The sequence below is a fragment of the Amphiprion ocellaris genome, chromosome 16 (assembly GCF_022539595.1).
Source record: "Amphiprion ocellaris isolate individual 3 ecotype Okinawa chromosome 16, ASM2253959v1, whole genome shotgun sequence".
NCBI classification, from domain to species: domain Eukaryota; kingdom Metazoa; phylum Chordata; class Actinopteri; family Pomacentridae; genus Amphiprion; species Amphiprion ocellaris.
The window spans coordinates 10,260,494-10,284,225 of NC_072781.1; the positions used below are offsets into that span (position 1 = coordinate 10,260,494).

General features: G+C 43.6%; 1 protein-coding gene across 2 annotated transcripts in view; it reads left to right on the forward strand.

Moving 5' to 3' along the window:
- Positions 1-5,287: 5,287 nt before the first annotated feature.
- Positions 5,288-23,732, forward strand: part of lzts2a (leucine zipper, putative tumor suppressor 2a) — a 54,016-nt gene continuing 35,571 nt past the window's right edge. For both annotated transcript variants that reach the window (XM_023263901.3, XM_035945294.2), the window contains exon 1: positions 5,288-5,566. The gene's annotated coding sequence lies outside the window, so the exon portion shown is untranslated. The remainder of the gene's footprint in view (positions 5,567-23,732) is intronic.

Here is a 23,732-nt window from a genome sequence, read left to right on the forward strand (position 1 = left end):
TGTTTATTGAACAGCTAAAATTCATCCACTTGACAAATGAGGCATGAACGATTCATGAGTCATTAAACACAAAGGTTGGACGAGTAAACGGTGCTTTATGTTGAAACTGAAGAAAACAAGAAATGCAGTAGAGGAATGTGGTCAGGTTCATGTGGATAATTTTAGAAGCGTGGCTGGAAGCTCTTTGACGTTTCTGAATCACGCCGGGGCTGAGGGTCGAGCTTTGGTCAGGTGTCTGGCGTTGGATGAAGACCCTGAAGGAACAGAGCATGTGTGAGTCATATGATCCAGGCTTTCGGTCCTTCACGCAGACATCCACAGACACACCAAGGCGGATTGGAAACAAAGGCTTGCAGTGTATTATTTCTGCTGAGGCATGACTGTGAGGAATTCTCCAATAATCTGTTTCATCTTGTTTTATGAAGCTGTTACACCAAACCATGCGTACACTGTGTCAGTTGAATTGTTTTTCAGAGTCCCCCCTCTGGGAACCCTGTGCCTGTTCCCACAGTGTCAGAGGTGCTGCTGGAGGCATATGTGTGCTCAACTAACACAGCTGTAGCACACACACTAGTACACTGTAGCCGACTGTAGCTGCTAACAAGGAGAAGCAAACACAGCTGAAGTCTGTCTGACGCCAGTAAAAGTCTGTTACATCATATTGATGCAAAGCTTTATTAGGAGCTGTTTAATCAGTACTTCAAAGATTTTAACATCTGCATGAACACACAGCTACTCTTAATAAGACTAAAGAGTCTGCAATCATGTCTACAGCTTTGAGGAAATTGCATGACAGTGACAATAGTAACTTGCTAATGTTAAGCAGGTGCAATGTTAATCATAGTTAATGTTTTGGGTTTGTGTGATGACAATATTTCTTAGCATGAAACTAGTCTGCCATAGCTGGACCATTCTGTAGCACAGAAGAGTCTGGCTGCACGTTATTATCATTCTACTATAGAGGGAAAAAGAAACACTGCAGTTTGTTTGTGTTTCTTTAAACCTATGACAATCAGCAGAGTGAAGCCCAGGTTGCAGCAGTGGTGTCCCCTCAAAACAATGACAGGGGAAAACTTACACACAATGTCATTTAAATGGTTGATTTACAGGGGGAAAAAGCTGACAGGTCTTAGGTAAGTCAGCTAGATAGTTTGCCGGTCGGAGATTGTTGTTGTTGTTTCCTATAGTAAAGAGGATTTTTAAAATGGCAACATGTAGGCAAGTACACAGCCAATGGCAGGGTTATATCTGCATACTGTTGAGTCATGCTAGTTAGTATGAGGCACAAAGTTGAGCTGAGACTGCTGACAATGAAATTCCATTTGTGGGTAATTATTCATAAACTAAATCTGATGCTAGCACTAAAAGAAAAGTGAGTAGATCACCAAAAGTTTCAGGATTTATCTTCTGGACACTGAGGCTATATGAGGGTACTTCAAAAAGTTCCCATTTTGGGGCATGCCTGTATACAGTAAAACCTTACTTCATTGTCCACAAAAACTCAGACATTTGAAGCAATCAAAGAAAAAGAAGAGGAAAGCTTTGATCTGGCTGCTGTTGCTCTAGGACAATGCACCCATCTACACAGCACAGGTAGCAGAAACACTCAAATGTGGCTTTAAAATGTTGCACGCACCAGCCGACCTGCATCGTCTAACTTCTGTTTCCCACACTGAAATTGTGTGGTCACCATTTTCAGAGTGATGATGACGTCATACATGCTGTTGAGGAGCATCTGTAAACTCAAGATGTGATGTTCTTCTAGAAGGCACAGCCAAGTTTAAACATCAGTGAACCAAATGCGTTAAAGCTAAAGAAGACTTAGTTGAACAAATAACACAAGAGAATTCTCCTTCTTTTGCGTCATGTTTTCTGTTGAGGTTGAAAACCTTCGTAAGTATGGCATTTCATTGCAATCCACGGACTCATTGTCAAAACTAAATGTTGCTAAACCACAAGGCGGTGCTCAGAAAAGTAGAATGAGGATGAGCAGTAGTCCTCTGAGGAACATTAGTGTCTGAACAAAGTTTCTTCACAACCCGTCCAGCAACCATTGAAACATTTCTGTCAAATGACTGACCATCATCCTTACAGTCTCACTGTTCACATTGTGAAACATATTTTAACAGAAATATGAGAAAAATACCCTGAGCAGGCGTTTTCTTTTGTTGCACAAGCAGCATCCTCCTCCCGGTGATTATGAAATAAACAGCCTTGTCTTGCACAAATCTCACCGGCTGCCGAGGGCAAGGACTTTTTTTTTTTTTTTTTTTAGAACCCACTCTTGAGCACACAGAGATCTGCGCTCACATTGCGACAACACACACATTCTTCGCATATTGTGTAACAAGACAATAAACCAGCGGGGCTTTAGTGATGCTGGAAAAATAAGTGATGCTCTACCCACAAACATCAAACCCAGAAAATGTTCTGCTTTAATCTTCTGCAGTTCGAATCAATAAAAAATACATAGGCCTGAATAAAAATCTCCACCCACTCTGCTCTCATGAAGTGGACTCAAATGGGAACCCACTGGGGATAAGGAGAGGCTGCAGCACATTTGCACGTTTCATTTCAGCTGGAAATCATATTAGCATTGCAGGCTGCCCAAGCCTGGAGTTGAAATGAACCATGGAGATGATTTAAAGGAGAAAGGGATTGAGGAAAGAAGGGCCGTGGTGGTGAATGGAGGTGGCAGAGGGAAGAGACAGAGTTCACATGTGGCGGTGGCTACAACAGGAGATGAGGTGGGGAGGTCGCTGGAGGGAGTCGGATTAGAGAGCAGAGGTGGCTGACAATCTGAAGAGAGAGAGATGAGCAAGAGGAGAGTCAGGGCAGAGGCGGAGGAAAGGTGGGGGTTACGTACTTGGCATTGGTGCAGGGAATAAATTGGTATGTTGTACGCAGAGGAGAAGAGGTCAGTTGGAGTTCAGCAGTGACAGGGCTCCAGAATATCCTTCTCCTCGGGCAGGAGAACATCAGACACAGGCATATTCTGTGGAGGCTGCAGCGCAATAAAACACCATCAAATAAAGGTCTTTAAAGGCAGATTTCTGTGCTCCTTTTTAGTTTACTTTGGTCATAATGTTGTAGACGACTGGTGAAGTCACATGAAAATTATAATGTTGCCCTGCAGAAGTATCCACCTTAATGAGCTCTTTAATGTCACGCTGAGTCATAAAATATTCTTAAAAGGAGCTTAAGTAATCAGTGGGAACCTGACGAAACATTTATCTTGAACCACAAGTATATTAGGGGCATTTTATAACTTTATAAGTAAATCAACAGAGGAGAGATCACAGTAAATGAAGGCAGTTCATGGTTGTTGCATAACTGTTTAGAGCCATTTTTTAAAAAATGGTAATAGAAATTAAATTCTTCTTATTAAATAAAAGCCCTGTTATGTGCTGGACTAATCTTTTCCCCCAATGTCAGCTGGAACAGGCTCCAGCTCCCCATGACCTTTTGCAGGATAAAGCAGCTAATGGAGAGATTATGAAATAAATTATTCCAAGACATTATGGAAGTTGGAAAACATTAAATTATCTTTTATTTTTAGCTTTCTTTTGCCCCTTTTTTTTTTTCTTTTTTCAGGCTGAAGACCTCGCGGACATCAATCCTTGCATTCTTCTAACAAATTAGGTCATTCAGGCGTTTCTGCAGCTCCTCTTTCATGGATGAATCAGGCAGGTGGCAGTCCATTGTGGTGAGAAGAGAAGAAACAGATTGTGTTTCCAGGGTGTGTGAGGCGACAGGAGGAAATGGGCGGAACTTCTCCACCTGAGAGTTCAAAGCAGGAGCTCACCTGTAAGCAGCTGCAAGTTTTAGACGGTATGCAGCAAGATTTTTGAAAACATTTGAATGATATTTTGTGTTTTATGCAAAAGTCAGACACTCATGCTTTTGCTCTTATGGACAATGCATGCTTTAATTTTTAAGTTTGCATATGTTTGGACTGCCAACGGACTCCAGGTACATACAGGAACAAAATGCACGAAATGTAAATGCCTTTCAGATGAAAGGACCAGTAAGATCTGAACTCCCTTTGATGTGTGGAGGATCACATGATAATCTAAGAGTGTGGCTCCACCTGAGATGATGAGACGAGATCCAAAGAGCAATCGCAGCAAAGAAAAAATAAATAGAAGCACTGTACAAGATTTTTTAAAAAGTTATCATGTAGGTCCTCAGGGTTTTAACCTCCTAGGGCCTGGCATCCACACAAGTGGACATCTTTTTTTTTAAAAGAGTGTATTGTTCATAATAATGCTAATAATAAAATAACTATAATAACTATAATATTAAAAATAACAACAAAAATAGTGACAATGTAAATATAATTAAATATAATAAGCAGATATTAGAAATTATCAGATTAATATATTTACTGGTTACTCCTTATCCCAGATGACTAGAAGAAATCTAAAATGCAAGTCCAACCAAAGCTCGGGTCTTAAGAGGTTAAACCCTCTTAAAACGAAACATCAGAAAGCAGATTAGTTGTTTAGTGTGACATTTAGTCTAGTTTATTTGTTTCGTTTTAACTGATTTTTAAAAAATGACATACTTACAAGTTGGAATTCACAAGTCATTGTTTACACACCTTTATATTTCCATTTTCTAAAGTTAAAATACAGGAGGAATAATCTTGAGAGGACTGTAAAGTTGGACTTCTTTTGTTGTCTGTGCTCACTAACTTTTACAAACTCCCTAATAACACAAGACGTTAAAAGGCACATATTTTATTTTGAAAAGAAGACATAACATAGACATAAAAGTTTGTCAAGGAATAGTAACTTTTGAAATTCTGAAAAATAAAAACAGCTGCTGTAACTACACAAAATAAGAACTGGAGTTTAAACAGTCGTTCTAATAAGAAACTAATACATGTAAAAATATATCAAATATGTGTGAAAAATGAATTTTAAAAAGTGCTGTTTATCTTCTGTTGTAGTTTCAATTTTATTTAATTTTGTTTTACTATTTTGTGCACAAAACATCACAAAACTCAATGTTAACAGAGAGATAGTAGCTCTGTATTTAAAATTAAGAACTATATCAGCATTTCAGCCAAATAAACCGCATGAATACGACATGTGACCCAACATGCACCCTCCTTTGTCTTTACAAACACAAAGTCTTCAGGCTCAGAAATGACCTCATCGGTGGTCGCAGCCCCCCCTGGCGGAGCCCCTGCCCTTCCTTCCGCGGACCTAAACCTTCTCCGTGCTGGATCAGAAGCGGAGCCCCGCCGGAGCAGCAGAGTGATCCGCCTCTCAGAGAGCAGACCGGGCTCTGCCGGTGACAGCAGCAAACGCACCGAGTCCGAGCAGCAGCAGCAGCAGATCAGCAGCAGATCCACAGAGCTGCTGAGGTCTGGACGGCTTCAAGGAGGGAAAACAAGCAGAACTACAGAAAGAAAAGAGGAATCCACATTTTTTTTCTTTTATGTTTTTTTTTTGACGTGTTTATGTTTTAGAAAAGTTGCATCTGAGCACAAAGACGCACCAGACTGTTGGAGGAGATACTGGCGGACGGAGTGTTTGGAAAGAACAGCTTGTTTGAGGTGAGTGGATCCCGCAGCGTGCAACAGTGATTAAGTGCATGTTGTGTGTTTGAACAGTGGACTTACTGGCTTTGTCATGAAACTGGTTTTAGTCAAGAATGGGGGTAACTTATTTCCTGTAATTTTCTGCAGAATATCATTAATATTAGTGGAGATTTGTGCCAAAATGTGTGTTTAGATTGCAGTTGTTTAGTCCAAAGGCATGTTTAACTGGGTATTGATAGTTTGATTTGTCTGAGTGACTAAAGTATTTGAGTGTAATCTGTACTTGATCCACTCAAAAGGTTGCTTTTTCCCCCCACTTTTTCCAACATTTGCCTCTTTTTTTTCCACTCTGAATTTACTTCTTGTTCCTCTAGAGCTGGTATGTAGTGTGTGTTTGAAGAGTGTAATTCCTATGAGAATGTCCAGAATAAGCGCTGCTCTGTTATCTCCATCCAGCTGTTTCAGTGAACGAGGGCTGCCCCTTTACAACTGGCACCACTGCAAACCACTTTTCTTGTTGTGACAGTTCCCCCCCCCTCTGTCTCGATATCCGCAGCTGTTTTTTGTTTGTACGTCAGAGACACAAGGAAGCGGATGGGGAGAGGATGAAGAGAATATGATGAAAAGGAAAGGTCAGTCTAACAGAGGGAGAGAGTGAGTAAAAGACCTCGGGGCCATTTGTTTTAGGCCTCCAAGGCCTCCTTTAATTTATGGATTGGCTCTGAGTTGAATTGGAAACACCCCGGATCTGATTGGGACCATAAATAATCCCCCCCACGAGAGCAGATCTAAACACTGAAGGAGCAGCGTGCCTGAGATTCTCTCCATCTCTTTCTCATCTGTGGTGAACTCCCTCCCCGCAGATGATCGATGGCTTTGGATGTCATGTTGTCACAGCTAGAAGACTTTGGCTGAATGCAAACATTAGGACAACCGCACACGAATGCTTAAAAATGTGAGCTGGCGAATGCTCCGCATCACGCTCCGTCCTCTCCAGCACAGAGTGAAAGCGTTGCGGCTCTGTGATGTTAACTCAGTGCTCCAGCATCACGCCACCTCGCCGGGAGACCCTAAATCATGCTGCCCCGTCAACACGGCACAGCTCGGGCGGAGGGAGGGAGAGGAGAGGAGGAGGACGTGATGCTGAAGGATGGTTTTTATCACATGGCTCCCTCACAGGACGAAAATCCCAGAGGGGGGCCGACATGTGAGGCAGCAGAGCGAGAACATGAACAAAGTCGTGGTCAGTGTGTTTCTGGCTGCAAGTCAACCCACAACAGTCCATTTTTTCCTCTCTCTTTTTAACACAATTAGGAAAATCTTTCTGCTTCTGCCATCATTGTTCAAGAGTTAACCGTCGTGTTGTCCTGCAGGTCAGACTGAGCAGTTTTACAGTTTGAAAATGCGGGAAAAAAATATTTTCACAGTGTAACTTCTGATGTCCACATTGTCAACATTTTTGGGGATTTTTTTGAACATTTTTCGGTGGAAAAAAAAGAAATGTTAAAAATATTTCTTTAAGAACATTCACAAAAAAATCTACCAAAATCCTGCGAAATTCGTTGGATTTTGGTTGATTTTTTGTGAATGCTCTTAAAGAAATATTAGAAGTTTTACTGATAAATATGGAATCACTTTAGATAATTTTTAGGATTTTTTGGGGAAGATTTTTACCCATTTTTTGAAAATATTTGCAAGAATTTTCTTGCCAAATTTGGGGGATTTTTTTAAAAATAAAACTTTCAAGGGAATTTTAAGGAATTATTGGAATTTTCTTCCCGAACGTTTAGCAAATTTTCAAAAATTGGGGGAATTTTTTTGCTGAACTTTTGGATTTTTTTCAGACAAGGAAACAATATTTTTTAGTGCCCATAAATGAGGACAACAGGAGGGTTAACAAGCAACAACTACAGCTGAAACATTCCAGACACGCCTACTGTCCAAAATGTTTTCCAGCTTAATTTGCTCATTAGATAATCTCAGCGGAACATACATGTGCACGCAGGGCCACATCTGTGCACGCAGAAGCGCTCTTACGTAACAAGCGAAGGAAAAATCCTCCATTGCGTTAAACTGATAGAAAGAAAGAGAGCAGCCGGATCCACACCTGTGCTGATCAGTTAGCTAAATGCATCTGCAGCCGTGTGGGGGTTGAAATGATAAAAGCAGCATGTCAGCATATTTAATTCATTGTCATCCATCATGATGTAACGCAAACCCCAAAAGCCTCACACAACAGAACTTCTCATACCACTGCATACCTCTTTTTTATTAAACAGGACTCCAGTGACGTTTGGGAGAAACTTTCAGTGAGGTTTTATGTGAAAAGTCTCGTGCGTGGAAGCATGGAATTAGGGAATGGGGCTCAACAGATTCTTGGTTTTACATGTCAGAGTGTCAAGTCTTTTTGATGTTAAGCTGTAGTTCAGTGTGTCGTTTTTAAACACAAATTCTAGATACGGTTCGTGGGAGTAATGTTGCTTCTAGGATTCAGATTCCCGTCAGCTGCGATGTGTCTAACAGCGGGCGCGTCGCTGAGATTTCCGTCAGAGTTTCTTGCTGTCAGCCCATTAAAACAGGACAAGAGCGAGAGCGCGGCAGGGGAGAGACAAGCTGTCAGTCAGACCAACACACACACACTCACACAGATGCACAAACACACAAACACAAAAGCTGCCCTTGTATGTGGGACTGTAATTAGTAGCTGCCTGGGCTTTCAGTGACCTTTTTTTTTCTGCTTTCAAAGGTCCGGTGTGGGCTTTAGCAACATCACTAATGGCTTTGCGTATACAGTCCGTTCATGCAGTTTTCACTTCCAAAGTCACTTCTTAAGCTATTAATCATCAGGTTAATTATTTGCACCAACGCTTTCAAGTGCAGTTTGAAGCTGTCTGCTTGTCGCGGATCTGTCAGGTCAGAGTGGGCAAACAATAAGTCCGCAGACTCTCAAGGCTGACAGTGAAAAAGGATCTCGAGTGTTATTTTTTTTACATGAGTCATTCTTATGTTGTTAATTTGTAAATGCATTTCATCGACTTGCATTCCAGAGATTTCACTGTGGCCAGAAATAAATAGAGCAGCATGGACTATTCATCTTGCAGAAAACACTGATTAATCATCTCTGTCGTGAAGATTGCTTTCAGAGTTTAGCATTTAGAATTTCCTCATGTTAGAATAATGTCTGCACTGTGAAAGCAGAGACAAACTGTTGCCATAAACAGATAGACGCTGTGTGCTGTCTAGGCTTCATACTGACATGTTTCTCATTGCTGTATGAAGTTCAGAGAAATTGGTTAATAAATCACATCAATTTTTAATGAGATTTTTATTATCGGCTGGTTTTACTCCGTGTTAAATGGCAGTGTGGGTTGTTTTTCTGTATCATACGTCTTCTTTTGAGTTAGTTCTCATGTCATTGATGTCTCCCATAACAAGAACTGCGCTTTTTTTCTTTTCCAGAGTACTGAGCACTTCACTGTTCTGAAATGAAACAACAGATTTAAGAACCTTCTCAGAGGCCCAACTGCAGCAAATCTGTAATATCATTTCATTTTCTCATTAAATATTTAAGGACTTCTGAAGGTCTTTCCACAGTTAACAAGTTTGATTCGATTTTGTGTACTTTTGAGTTATTGATTTGGTCGAATGATTGCAGTGTGTGGAGAAATGCTGTAATTGGTGAACAAAACTCCCATCAACAAGTGACACTGAATCAGAAAAACATGTGGCGACTGTTTTGGGTAAACAATGGAGAGAGAAATCCCAGTTTGCCATCACTGTGCTGTAAATTCTTTTGATTGAATTCTTGATTTGAAGCAATTTTTTAATCATTTGAAGCCATAATACCAATCGCCTAAGGGCTTATTTGAAATTTCTGACTCTACATGCCTGACAAAACAGCAAAAATTCTTACATCCTGCCATTTACACACTCTGCCATTTTCAGTCTGGGTTATTCAGACTTTTAACACTACGCAGACTGTAAAACGTGTTTCAATAGGTGAGTGATTGCAATATATGCCATAAATTGTTTAATTATTAGGTGTATTCTTCTGATTCAATCTCAAATGTAGCGACCTTTGTCTTGAATTGAAAAAGAAAGAGGGAAGAAAGGAAGGAAAGAAAGAAGTGTGTAACCAGGGGGCTTATTCTGTGTATAAAGTGGAGTCACAATTGGCTCCTCTGACTGCAACACTCCAAACATTTGTCAAGCCATGAATATGTGCAGGCAGCGTATCCATCAAGCCCCAGGAGGTAGGGTCAGGTCTGCAGGAGGACGTTAACCAGGTACTGCAGTGATTTACTATTACACTTGTATAAAGCTGCAGGAGTTGTTTGTAAAAAAAGAAGGTCAGAATGGAAGCTGCAGAGATGCACTGACATATTGTCTCTGGAATACTACACCCTTAAGTTGCCTCCTCCTCCCTCCTTTGCAACTCATTCACTCCTAATTAGACCATTTCTGCCTGATAAACAATGAAGAAATCTTCAGCCCAGTCCTAGATAACCTCGATCACATGACCCTTGCTTTTGTTTTGGACTTTGGAAAACTCCAGTGGCACAGGAGACAAGTGTTTCCACAGACTGAGACTGACTTTTGACCCCTTTAAGTTTGAGATGCTACAGGCGCTGACTTACACATCTGCACTGTCTATTTATCTGTGGCTGCACAGACTGGGATGGACGACTCCTGCTGTTGGTCTGTCATCGCCAAGCAGCCTCCAGCCTCAGCCTGTCATTACCTCCTTTGATTTTTGCTGAAAAAACACCTAAAAGCAGCCATAAGATGCCCCATGAACCTACACACTGCCTTAGTATTATCATGTGCCTGCAGAACCTATTCCACTGTGAAAGGAAGCTCAGTATGTGGTTTTTTTTTTTTGCACAAGTAAATTGCAGTTCAATTAAGTTGCCGTTGCAATCTGATAACTAAGATGGCACGCAGAGATGGGCTCTGAAAGCCCTCACGGTCTGTAAGAAGAGACGGAATCAATGCCGAGTGGAGCAAGTCTGGATATAATGGACATTAGTGGGCCGCGCTCTGGCACAGATCACATTAGAACCAGGAGTGTTGAAGTCCGCCAAGTGCTCCAAACATCCATTAGTAGGCCAAACAAAGTGTCTTTGCTCAACACTCACGTTTGTGATCATAATGTCCAGAGATTTTGCTTCTCTTAGCTGCTGAAGTTGCAGTTTGGAGTCTTGTTATTATGCATGTTGTCATGCCTTTGAAGGCATTAATAATTTCATAACAGTTAAAAGGTCGTGTTTTCATTGTCAGCTACCGATGTTAGCGACGTGTATCAGTTAGCTGTTGTATAAGCATACCACAGAGATGTTGATTTCATATGTATTTGTATGTTACAGTTACCACAAGTTCAAAAGATGCCTTCATTAACCCAAGAAAAGAAAGTCTTGTGTGTGGAGTATCTTTTGACGGTTCACCGGCTGTCTTGCAGAACAGTTACGTGTTATGAGGACAGCACAGTAAACAAACGAAAGAAAAAAGACGAGTAAAGACGTCTGAAGTAGAAGACGTCCTCTCAGCGGGTTCAAGCAACACTGAGCAAACATGAGTTTACGTTCAGGAAGAGACTATTTGAGAAACTATGAGCTGCAAAATGAAGCAGATGCAGAGCATTGTTCAGGCCGACCGTTGCACCAGCTAGGTGGTACAGGACGACCGTTGCACCAGCTAGGTGGTACAGGCCGACCGTTGCACCAGCTAGGTGCTACAGGACGACCGTTGCACCTGCTAGGTGGTACAGGACGACCGTGGGAGCAGCTAGGTGCTACAGGACGACCGTGGGAGCAGCTAGGTGCTACAGGACGACCGTTGCACCAGCTAGGTGCTACAGGATGACCGTTGCACCAGCTAGGTGCTACAGGACGACCGTTGCACCAGCTAGGTGCTACAGGATGACCGTTGCACCAGCTAGGTGCTACAGGACGACCGTTGCACCAGCTGAGTGCTACAGGACGACCGTTGCACCAGCTAGGTGCTACAGGACGACCGTTGCACCAGCTAGGTGCTACAGGACGACCGTTGCACCAGCTAGGTGCTACAGGACGACCGTTGCACCAGCTGAGTGCTACAGGACGACCGTTGCACCAGCTAGGTGCTACAGGACGACCGTGGGAGCAGCTAGGTGCTACAGGACGACCGTTGCACCAGCTAGGTGCTACAGGATGACCGTTGCACCAGCTAGGTGCTACAGGACGACCGTTGCACCAGCTAGGTGCTACAGGATGACCGTTGCACCAGCTAGGTGCTACAGGACGACCGTTGCACCAGCTGAGTGCTACAGGACGACCGTTGCACCAGCTAGGTGCTACAGGACGACCGTGGGAGCAGCTAGGTGCTACAGGACGACCGTGGCAGCAGCTAGGTGGTACAGGACGACCGTTGCACCAGCTAAGTGCTACAGGACGACCGTGGGAGCAGCTAGGTGCTACAGGACGACTGTTGCACCGGCTAGGTGCTACAGGACGACCGTTGCACCAGCTAGGTGCTACAGGACGACCGTTGCACCAGCTAGGTGCTACAGGACGACCGTTGCACCAGCTAGGTGCTACAGGACGACCGTTGCACCAGCTGAGTGCTACAGGACGACCGTGGGAGCAGCTAGGTGCTACAGGACGACCGTTGCACCAGCTAGGTGCTACAGGACGACCGTGGGAGCAGCTAGGTGGTACAGGACGACCGTTGCACCAGCTAGGTGCTACAGGACGACCGTTGCACCAGCTAAGTGCTACAGGACGACCGTGGGAGCAGCTAGGTGCTACAGGACGACCGTTGCACCAGCTAGGTGCTACAGGACGACCGTGGGAGCAGCTAGGTGCTACAGGACGACCGTGGGAGCAGCTAGGTGCTACAGGACGACCGTTGCACCGGCTAGGTGCTACAGGACGACCGTTGCACCAGCTGAGTGCTACAGGACGACCGTGGGAGCAGCTAGGTGCTACAGGACGACCGTTGCACCAGCTAGGTGCTACAGGCCGACCGTGGGAGCAGCTAGGTGGTACAGGACGACCGTTGCACCAGCTAGGTGCTACAGGACGACCGTGGGAGCAGCTAGGTGCTACAGGACGACCGTTGCACCAGCTAAGTGCTACAGGACGACCGTGGGAGCAGCTAGGTGGCACAGGACGACCGTGGGAGCAGCTAGGTGCTACAGGACGACCGTTGCACCAGCTAGGTGCTACAGGATGACCGTTGCACCAGCTAGGTGCTACAGGACGACCATGGGAGCAGCTAGGTGCTACAGGATGACCGTTGCACCAGCTAGGTGCTACAGGACGACCGTTGCACCAGCTAGGTGCTACAGGACGACCGTTGCACCAGCTAGGTGCTACAGGACGACCGTTGCACCAGCTGAGTGCTACAGGACGACCGTTGCACCAGCTAGGTGCTACAGGACGACCGTTGCACCAGCTAGGTGCTACAGGACGACCGTTGCACCAGCTAGGTGCTACAGGACGACCGTTGCACCAGCTAGGTGCTACAGGACGACCGTTGCACCAGCTAGGTGCTACAGGACGACCGTTGCACCAGCTGAGTGCTACAGGACGACCGTGGGAGCAGCTAGGTGCTACAGGACGACCGTTGCACCAGCTAGGTGCTACAGGCCGACCGTGGGAGCAGCTAGGTGGTACAGGACGACCGTTGCACCAGCTAGGTGCTACAGGACGACCGTTGCACCAGCTAAGTGCTACAGGACGACCGTGGGAGCAGCTAGGTGCTACAGGACGACCGTTGCACCAGCTAGGTGCTACAGGACGACCGTGGGAGCAGCTAGGTGCTACAGGACGACCGTGGGAGCAGCTAGGTGCTACAGGACGACCGTTGCACCGGCTAGGTGCTACAGGACGACCGTTGCACCAGCTGAGTGCTACAGGACGACCGTGGGAGCAGCTAGGTGCTACAGAACGACCGTTGCACCAGCTAGGTGCTACAGGCCGACCGTGGGAGCAGCTAGGTGGTACAGGACGACCGTTGCACCAGCTAGGTGCTACAGGACGACCGTGGGAGCAGCTAGGTGCTACAGGACGACCGTTGCACCAGCTAAGTGCTACAGGACGACCGTGGGAGCAGCTAGGTGGCACAGGACGACCGTGGGAGCAGCTAGGTGCTACAGGACGACCGTTGCACCAGCTAGGTGCTACAGGATGACCGTTGCACCAGCTAGGTGTTACAGGATGACCGTTGCACCAGCTAGGTGCTACAGGATGACCGTTGCACCAGCTAGGTGCTACAGGACGACCATAGGAGTAGCTAGGTGCTACAGGACGACCGTGGGAGCAGCTAGGTGCTACAGGACGACCGTTGCACCAGCTAAGTGCTACAGGACGACCGTTGCACCAGCTAAGTGCTACAGGACAACCGTCGGACATAGAGCAACCTCCACCACCACTAGATGCCGGGTCCAGGGCTACCAGTAGACGGTCCCATGCATCATCATCAGGGTCTTCAGCCGGTAAGGCCTACGCCAGAGCTCAAGCAGCCAAGGCTCAACTAGCATTTGCTGAAAAAGAGGCTAGCATAACAAAGCAAAGGGCCGAGTTAGATGCCAGCCTCCATATTCTGAAAGCTCAAAAAGCAGTGGCTGCAGCCGAAGCAGAGGTTGCTGCCTGTGAAGAAGTAGAGGACCCCTTACTGAAGCTGAGCCTCTTGATACAGTACAGCACACCAGTGTGAGTTACTCTTATCTGAAGCTTCAGACAGACCACAACAGCTGACTGAAATGAGAAACAGTCAGTCAGCTAACCAGCTGACAACTGCAACCCAGTATGTTCCTGCTCCAATGAAACCAGACATAAAACAAGAACAACAGCTACCTGATGGTACATACACCCATCTGTTGAACCCCCTAGCTCACATCTTTCAACCTACAAGCAACAACTTGACTGACACAAATGGAGCACAAGAATTTGCAAGGTATCTCATCTGCAAAGAACTAGTCAGTGCTGGCTTACTGCGTTTCACTGACAAACCTGAGAACTACTGGGCATGGAAAGCCTCATTTGTTAGTGCAACTAAAGACTTAAATCTGTCAGCTGGAGAAGAACTAGACCTGCTCACAAAGTGGTTAGGGCCAAAATCTTCAGAGCACGCCAAAAGGATGCATGCAGTACACACCCTCAATCCTTCTGCAGGTGTGAAGATGGTCTGGCAGCACCTTGAAGAGTGTTATGGCTCCTCAGAGGCCATTGAGGACGCACTCTTAAAAAAGATAGAGGACTTTCCAAGACTATCGCACAAAGACAATCATAGGTTAAGAGAACTTGGTGACCTCCTTTTAGAATTAAAGTGTGCCAAAACAGATGGTGCACTACCAGGTCTTGCGTATCTGGACACAGCTCGAGGGGTGAGACCAATAGTAGAGAAACTGCCCTTCAACCTACAGGAAAGGTGGACAACTGTGGAGACACAATACAAAGAAACTCATAGTGTGTCATTTCTGCCTTTTCCAGTTTTTGTGCAGTTTGTGCAACAACAAGCTAAAATGAGAAACAATCCAAGCTTCGCTACATCCAGCTGTAATTGTCAAGCTTCTACATGCACAGAAAAATCCACACCATACAATCGCAAAGCCACTGTGTCAGTACACAAAACAGATGCTGCAGATGAAACTCAAAGTGGTCCTGAGCAAAGGAGAATAGAGGAACCGGATCGACAGTGCGCAAAAAGCCACATCCGCTCAGAAAATGTATGTTTAGAGACAAACCTATCGAGGAACGACAAGCCTTTCTCAGAGAGCATCGCATTTGCTACAGGTGTTGTGGTTCAGTTCAGCATATTGCAAAAGATTGTACTGTGGCAGTTAAATGTATTGAGTGCAACAGTCCCAAGCACGTATCAGCACTTCATCCAGGTCCAGCTCATGTCCCCAAGGGTACCACATCAGAAAGTGACAAACAAAACAAAGGTGAGGAGCAAACAGAGAACTGTCCTCCTGTCACCTCCAAGTGCACAGACGTATGTGGTCAAAGTAACAGCCCACGTTCTTGTTCTAAGATCTGTTTAGTGAAAGCCTATCCAGAAGGTCACAAAGACAGAGCAATTAACATGTATTCAGTGATCGACGAACAAAGTAATAGGTCTCTGGCTAAGACGGAGTTCTTTAACCTGTTTGACATCAAAACCACGCCTGCTCCATATACACTGAAAACCTGTTCAGGAAAAGCAGAAACCACAGGAAGAAGAGCAGTGAACTTCTTCATACAATCCATGGACGGAAAAACAGATATCTGGCTAACTCAATGTTAGCAATGGAAGAAGTATTCAGATCCTTTACTCAAGTATAAGTACCAATATAGCAATGTATACATACTCCATGACAAGTAAGGGTCCTGATTTGGTCCCTCTAACTGATATATTATTATATATGACATAATTACATCATCACTGTGTCTGGAGCAGGTTACTGTCATATCTGTGGGAGTTTGGAGTATTTTATACACAGTGTTATATACAGGGAGAGGAGAGAAGTCTGAGGGGTGGTGGATGATTCATGTGAGAGGAAATGAGAAAAAAAGATTCAGGTTTTTGTACTTGATATTTGATTTTGTTGGGAGATTGGATCATTTGAATATTTATTGAAATGAAACCATGTGAGAAGTCTAGAGGACAAAAATCATGGTCAAGAACTCATAGAGATCTGAAATGTGATTTTGACTACACAGGAGCCAAAAAGGTTGGTAACCGCAGATTCAGTTTCCAACTATATGACATATTTAAAAGCTTGCTATAGTATCCATTTTGTAAAATCTTCATCTTAAATGCAACTTAAGCTGACAGATAAATGTAGTAGAGTAGAAAGTATTTATTTTCCCTCTGAAATGTAGTGGAGTAGAAGTATAAAGTTGCATGAAATTTAAATAAAAATACTTCAAAACTGTCTTTATGCACAGTACTTGAGTAAATGTTCTCGGTTACTTTGGAAGGTATGCCTGCCATCATCATACAAGGCAACAGTTTTCATCTGTCTGAGCACACTGCTGCGTTCCTGCCTTTCTCTTTCTGAAGAGAAGGTAAAGTGGCCTCATATGTCACAAAGCATCACTTCAATGCTGTCAGGAGTTTGATGTATGAGGACCGAAATGGCCAGTGCTGAAACAGCAGACCACACACACACAAAGATACACACAAAACACAAGGTTGATGGATGACACGAGTATTAGGTCCAGAATTGAGACTCATTGCCTGCTGGCAGACGAGTGATTTTGGGAATGTGGGAGGTGATGACCTGCAGCTGCGACAATTAGATGTTTTTATTGGTAGTAAAAAAGCCAATTCTGGCGTCTCTGGGTTGTTGTGTCAGAAGATGTCCCTCTCTTCGCTGGAAATCAGAGCAGAATCCGATTTCAATTCAATTTACTTCAAAGGGGCTTTATTGGAATGAAAGTTTCCAAGATGGAATGTTGCCAAAGCATCGAAATACAACATGTCCAAATACTTAAACAGTACACAATAACAGAATTATGAACAATAATACAGCTTTAAAGTACATTTATTTGAGTTAAATATGCGCAGTGGTTATATGCATTTATGTGTCTGCTTGTTGATGCATGTGTGTGCTGGAGGGGTCGACTAACAGGATGATTTCTGGGCCAATGCACCAATTATTAGTAACCATGGAGACCGATCAGTATTTATATGAGGAAACAATTTTTACAGATTTGTAGTACAAATGAAAATCTTGGAGACACAATTTAGAACAATACAAATTCCAGCATAAAGTTTACGTGTCCGTTTATTTGTATTTTAAATATGTTAAATTAACTAGCCATTCAATTTTGCTGTTTTTTGCTCCTGTCATGTTTTATATAAGGTCCTCATCTCGATGCAAAGCACGGCTAGAAGTAGCTAAATCTAGTTGGAGCTAACATTTTATTTTGGTAAATCTGTACAGGATTCACATAGAATAGAGTGATGTAATATCATGACTTTAAGTTTAAGCTTGGTTAAGTTTTCTGATGGAACAGCATGTCACAGTTGTGTAGTTTGAGGACCATTGGAAAGTTGAAATTCTGACATTTCTTTCTGTTTTTACACTTTGTTGCTTTTCTGTCTGAATCAAAAATTACTCTTGTAACTTGATAAATATTAATGCACCTTATTTCATTATTTTACATTATAGTAAGAAGGATGTCTCTGTCTCAACCTCACTTGTCCAACTGTAGCAGCTTGTTTTTGTTTCTTTTCTGGTAAATGTTTGTGTCTTCCTCCTTCTCTTGTGAGTTTGTGCTCTCTGAGCCCTGCACTTCGTTCAGATCCATCTCTGTTTTCTGTCCCCGACTGTTGAGAGATATTCTGCCAATTTCTAATCTCTTTTTGGGGCTAGATAACATTCTAATCTGCTTTCTTCTTTCCAGTGTTCCAGACAGGATTTTTTTTTTCTACGCTGTTATAATTTGGTTTACTCTGATTGGTGTTTGGAAAGGAGTGTTGTTGTGATCCTGGACAGAAAGTGTGTCTGAGCAGGGGGCAGTTAGTCTTTGCTCCAACTGACACTGGCGACTCTTTTCTGGGTGATTTAAGGTGATTAAAAAATGTGAGCGCTCTCTTTTGAATGTTAAATAACAGTGGGAATCTAGTTCTAGTTCTGCTTTATGTGCATTTATTTGTCTTTTTCTGTGCACAATGGACTCGGTGACACTATCAAATATGTGAAGCCAGAGTTTACTTGGAATCTTGAAATAGAGAAGATCTCTAAATTACAGTCCTCTCTGTCCTCTGTCAGAGTAGAACTTTTAGTGTGACTAACAAAGCCCTGCTTCCTTACAACTGTGAAAGCCATTGATTACGCTGCTGGTTGATTTGCCTCTATTGGAAAGCTGATTTGTGCCTGCGAGGGAAACAAAACATGAGTCATTGATCCGGTATAAAAGCTCATCAGGCCCTGCTGGTGTGGTTGAGCTGCAGTTTCTTCAGTAGCTGCAGAGGAGATATGATTGTGTCTTGACAAACACAGCACTATTTTTTTGCCAAACAACTACATCAGTGGAATTGAATCAGCGAGTTTTTGGGCACGTCACAGTGGGACACCTCTGAGCTAATAACGTAAGCAAAGATCTGTTGACATCCAGTTGTTTGGACATGAGTTTGATTTATAGATTAGAGTTCCTCCACCCTCTTGGCCAGCTTCTTCCCCTCTGTGTGTGTGTGTTTGCTTGGCGGAGTGAAGCCAACTCGGAGGATGCATCTGCCAGATGACCCCTCTGCAGAACCATGCAACACCCCACCCCCTTCCTGCATCAGCTGGCTAGCCTGGGTAAACTATGGTCGGCTTGTCTCGTGGAAGCGGACATGAGAGGAAGATGGGGGGCTGGGATGTATTAACCATGACAAAAGTGTTTACATCATGACCCCAGTGCATACTGCATCTTTCTGGTGTAACCTTGGGATCGATGCCTCCGTGTAATTGGTGACAGATGTCCCCTCATGCCTCCATCGTTTTCCTTCTCATACACACATGTTGGGCCCCCTCTGTTCCCAGAATTCTTCCGGGAACCTCTGGGACGCCATCCCAAATGTTGGTAACATAACTCCCTCCACCCTCCGGTCCGAGCCAGCCCTCATCCCTCAGTTTGTGAAGCTGTCCCGTCACAAGTGGATTGCCAGTACTCAGCTGGCCTGGAAGCTGTCCTGCGCTTATGAAACATTTGGCAGGTTTTAAACTTAGTTGCAGTTTTTACGGAGGGATGCTGTCGGCCGGTTTGAGCTCAGTCGGGGCTCAGACTGACGAGAGCCGAATCCTGGAGGTGTTTGCCTTTTGTGCTGCGGCGTCTTTGTCTGCTCTGCATTATCCTGCAGAGAATTGGTTATGGAGGATTGTGTCCATCTGCTAAATGAGATTTCTTGGAAACGAGAGACACGGTGCGGATAAAAAAGAAGAAGGACGGGGTTTGTCTTGTGGCTGATCAGCGGAAGAGTGAAACCAAGTCCTCAGCATGAGATATACAGTGTGTGTGCGTGTGTGTGTGTGTGTGTGTGTGTGTGTGTGTGTGCGCCCGGCTGAATTTTTAATGTACTGTATCAAACAATAAGACCAGTCTTTCTTTCTTTCTTTCACATGCACGCGTCCTCAAGCCTCCCTCAGCTTCCCTCTGTGAGTTGACATTCAAAAGAGGTATTGTCCAAATAAGCCTTTGATATTCATATTAATATTAACAGGCTGGATCAGCGTGAAGCTCGCTGTGTTCGGGGTCTCGATGCCCCCCTGGCCCCCTCTCAGGGCCCAGACTGACGGCAGACAGAAGTAGGTCAAAGTTTAGTGGAGCGTCCTGTCTGAGCAGTAGGATTGGAGAGGTGGAGGGGGGTAGAGGGTCCTGTTGGTACCAGGGACCTCCTTCCTACATGGTGAGGTCGGTTCTCTGTTTAACATCAACGCTCAGCAGAGCTCAGTGAAGTTTAACCTTTTCAAAGTAACAGCCTCAAAACTTAGAAAGGGTTAAATTGTGAGTTAAACTTAATAAATGCTAATAAAACAGCTTACAAATACCCTACATATCAGAAATTAGCCTTTCTGATACATTAAATTGTGATTCGTGAAGCCGACATACAAATTCTGCCTTCAAGAAAAGTGTTTCATCATGTAAAACAAAAAAAAATGATTACAACCCATGAATGAAAGTAAAACCTGAAGGATGGCTGTTGTTTTTAGTACCATATTGGTTTAAATAGTCCACTCCCTAACAAGAAATTACAGAAAGAAAGCAACTACAGAAATGTTAAATATATGCTTCTTGTAATTCAAAAAGAGTGTCACTACTCCATATTAAAATGTGTAAATCCTTTATTATACGTATCTATTCTGATAATGAGGGAATAAAACCAAATGTCCCAGTGATTATAGGTGAGGGCTGCAATGTGGATGAACTGGACTCACCATAACAGTCCGGCACAATGAGACTGTCAGTATCAGTTGAGCTCTCAAAGACAACATACGTCAAACACAATGATCCTTTGCTAAAATGTGAGTTCATACACTTAAAACCCCAAATATCCTTTTTATTTATGTAGCTCAGACTCATGAATAAAGTGTAGATAAATCCTTAACCTTTTATTAAAGGCATAATAAACACCCTTTATGAAGTAACTCTGATAGTCATCCACAAAATACCACAACTTAGAGGGAACACATTTTATTTAAAGGTGCACTTTGTAAAGTTTAGTGGTACCTAGTGGTGAGGTTAGAAACTGCAACTAAACAAATACTGCTTTCTTTCTAATGGTGGGATTCACTTCAGTGTAAAAAGCGTGTCTAGAGCAAGTGTTTGGTTTATTGAAACAAGGTGGCACAACATGGTGTGCTAATGCTAATGCTAATGCTCGTACGAGTACAAAATATCTCCTCCCAAATCCTCCACACTGGTCCTTTTAACACTTGTGGCTTTGTGAGGCTCTAGGTTGCTTTGATCTAAACGCTAATGGTAGCACATTAACCTTCTGATCCCTGAAACCTGTTGGTGGGTTTCAAAAGCATGTTATCTTTAACAAAATCTGAAAAATTACAGTGAAGAATTGTTTTAACTTAAACTTAAAGTTTAAAGCTGTTACAATAAAATAAATTTATTGTGCATATTTCGTTTAAATATTTCCCAAAAACATTTGGCCTAACTGTGAAAAAAAAGATTCTGTACTAATTGGTGCAACTATGAATCATCAAGAGCCATGTGACAAAAATGAACTTTTTTGGCTGAACTGCAGGCTGTGTTTACACAGATTGGATAGAAGACAACATAACATTTTTTTCTAGTATTGTAAAATGAACAAGAAATTCAACTTTTTCTTTTTATAAACTTTAATGCACAAATGACTTTTTTGAGTTTTCTCTACTTCTCGTCATGGTTGTGCTGTTATCTTAGAGGTGCAGGACTTTATATCGCAATGAAAATGAGCCCGCAGTGAGTAAAAATGTAGCACAATGAACTCCCAGAAGCTGGAGTGTAGAAGGTTGACATCCTAGCATGCTTTTGTGAAACAGGTATAACAAAGTACAGAAGAAGTGATTTTAAACTGAAATCATTAATATGCTATGCAAAGACTTGCGCTTCCTTATGAGAAAATCAGGTCATGCTTATGTGCTATATGCTTCCCAGCATTAATTAAGTTCACTCTACTGGTCATGCTGACCCCTGTGAACAAAGCATACTTCGACAGATTAGGATGTCTGGATGACTGAGTTGAGGAAAGGTCAGACAGTTGGGTTAGAACTGAGAAGAGAGGAGCTGCAGAGGGGATTTGGGGAGTTTCAGGCCTTTGTTTTGAGTCTAAATTCAAAGTACTGCATTATAATGTCTGACATGTCACTGTTGCACCATCTTTACAACACAAGAGTCTGGCATCTGATACCAGAGAGTATCTGGAATATTTATAGTTGTGAGTTGTCGGGTTTTTTTTTTTTTTGAAGAGGAATATGCCCTGATTCTTTTGTTTTCTTTCTCCCTGTCCTGGTTGGCTTGCGTTACATAAGAGAGCTTTCGAAAATCGGATGCTATCGTTGATGCGAGGTAAAGGAAGAGGAAGGGATGCAGTTGTTCTGGGAGTATCTTCACAATTAAACCGTGAATTATATAATGGCTCATCTGCCATGTCCCAAACTTCCCTCTTCATTGTCAGCATGCTGGGATTTGCTGGTGTGCGGAGTTTAAAGACGTAGCTCCAGTCTGCTGTCAGAGATCAAATGGATAGATTAAGGTGGAGACGGAGCGGTTCGGAGAGGTAGCGGCGGCAGATGCAGGGATGAACGGATGAAATGAGGCCACTGTCATCCTGTCTCATTTACTATGCAGGGTTGGGAGGGGATTAGCCTCACTTACATAACTCCATCTCCCCCCTCATCATCCCCCACCACCACCCTCCACCTCCCACCCTTAACTAGCCTATCTCCCCCTTTTCCCCACCCCTCCACGCTCTCCCCCCTTCTCTTCTGAGATCACAAGATTGGTGTTGGCCTATTTGTTATTCCAATGTTTTTTTTTTCTGTCTCTTCAAGACAAGACAAGGAGACTGAAAATGGTGAGACCACAAGGAGGGGAGGTGATGGAGAGAAGGGTAAAGATCGGGGGAATGGAAGGAAATAGAAAACAAAGGCAGACCTTTATTGTCAGCTATGGTAATAAAGGTCTCCAGATAAAGCGAAAGGAAAAGAGGAAAAAAGGGGGATGGGGAGCGTTTGGAGTGGATGAGATAGTCTATTTATAGTTTATCCCTGCTGTTGGGTTAGACCGCCTGTCCCAGTGCAGCGCAACTCAGCATCCATGTCAGTCTCCTTTAGCGCTACACACACACACACACACACACACACACACACACACACACACACACACACACACACACACACACGAACATTTACCTTTAGGGTGTAAATACAGGCTGTCACAGAAACGTGTGCGCTGACCTTTGCTCCTGAAGTTAAAGAAAATTACACACAACAACTGTGTGTGGAGGTGCTAGAGTTAAATAGCATCTGACATAAACATGGGTGAAATCACACGTGTCTTTTCAACCCATTCGTACACTTTTAAGAGCAACACACAGAGTCCCAGAATGACTTTACTACTTAAATTAACCGCACCATCTCCCTTGTCCTTCAAGTTCCTTCTTCTTGTTCGCACATCATATTTGCATATCAGTGCGCCTCCTTTTTTTTTTGTCCTCTCTCAAAGCGCATGCGCAGGTGAAGGCTTGAGAGAGAAGAAACGTGTTCACTCGAATCAGTCTACGACTCTGAGGACAGCCTTGTTTGTTGTACCTGCTGCAGGCAAACGCAAACACGTAAAATTCCACTCACATAGTGAGTCACAGGAATTTTGTGTTTAATTTTAAACTAGGAGCTCAGTGTTTCTGCAAATATTTTTAGGGTCTGAGCACCAAGGGGCGAAGGACCCTCTTGGAACCCATGGGTTTCTTCTTTTTATTTTTTCTTCCATTTTTTTGAATCGTAATGGTTAAGGCCGAAAAATACTTGAAAACACGTGAAACTTCACACACACATCAGGACCAGTGAAAAATTTTATATTTTATGGAACTTGCATAGGTGAGAGCCAAAATGGCTCAATAGCGCCACCTGGAAAATTTCAAACAGGCTCTACGAGCAGTACGTGTCACCTACAGTTATGAAATTTGGTAGGTATAAGTAACTCGTCAAGATGCCCAAAAATGTAACTGACAC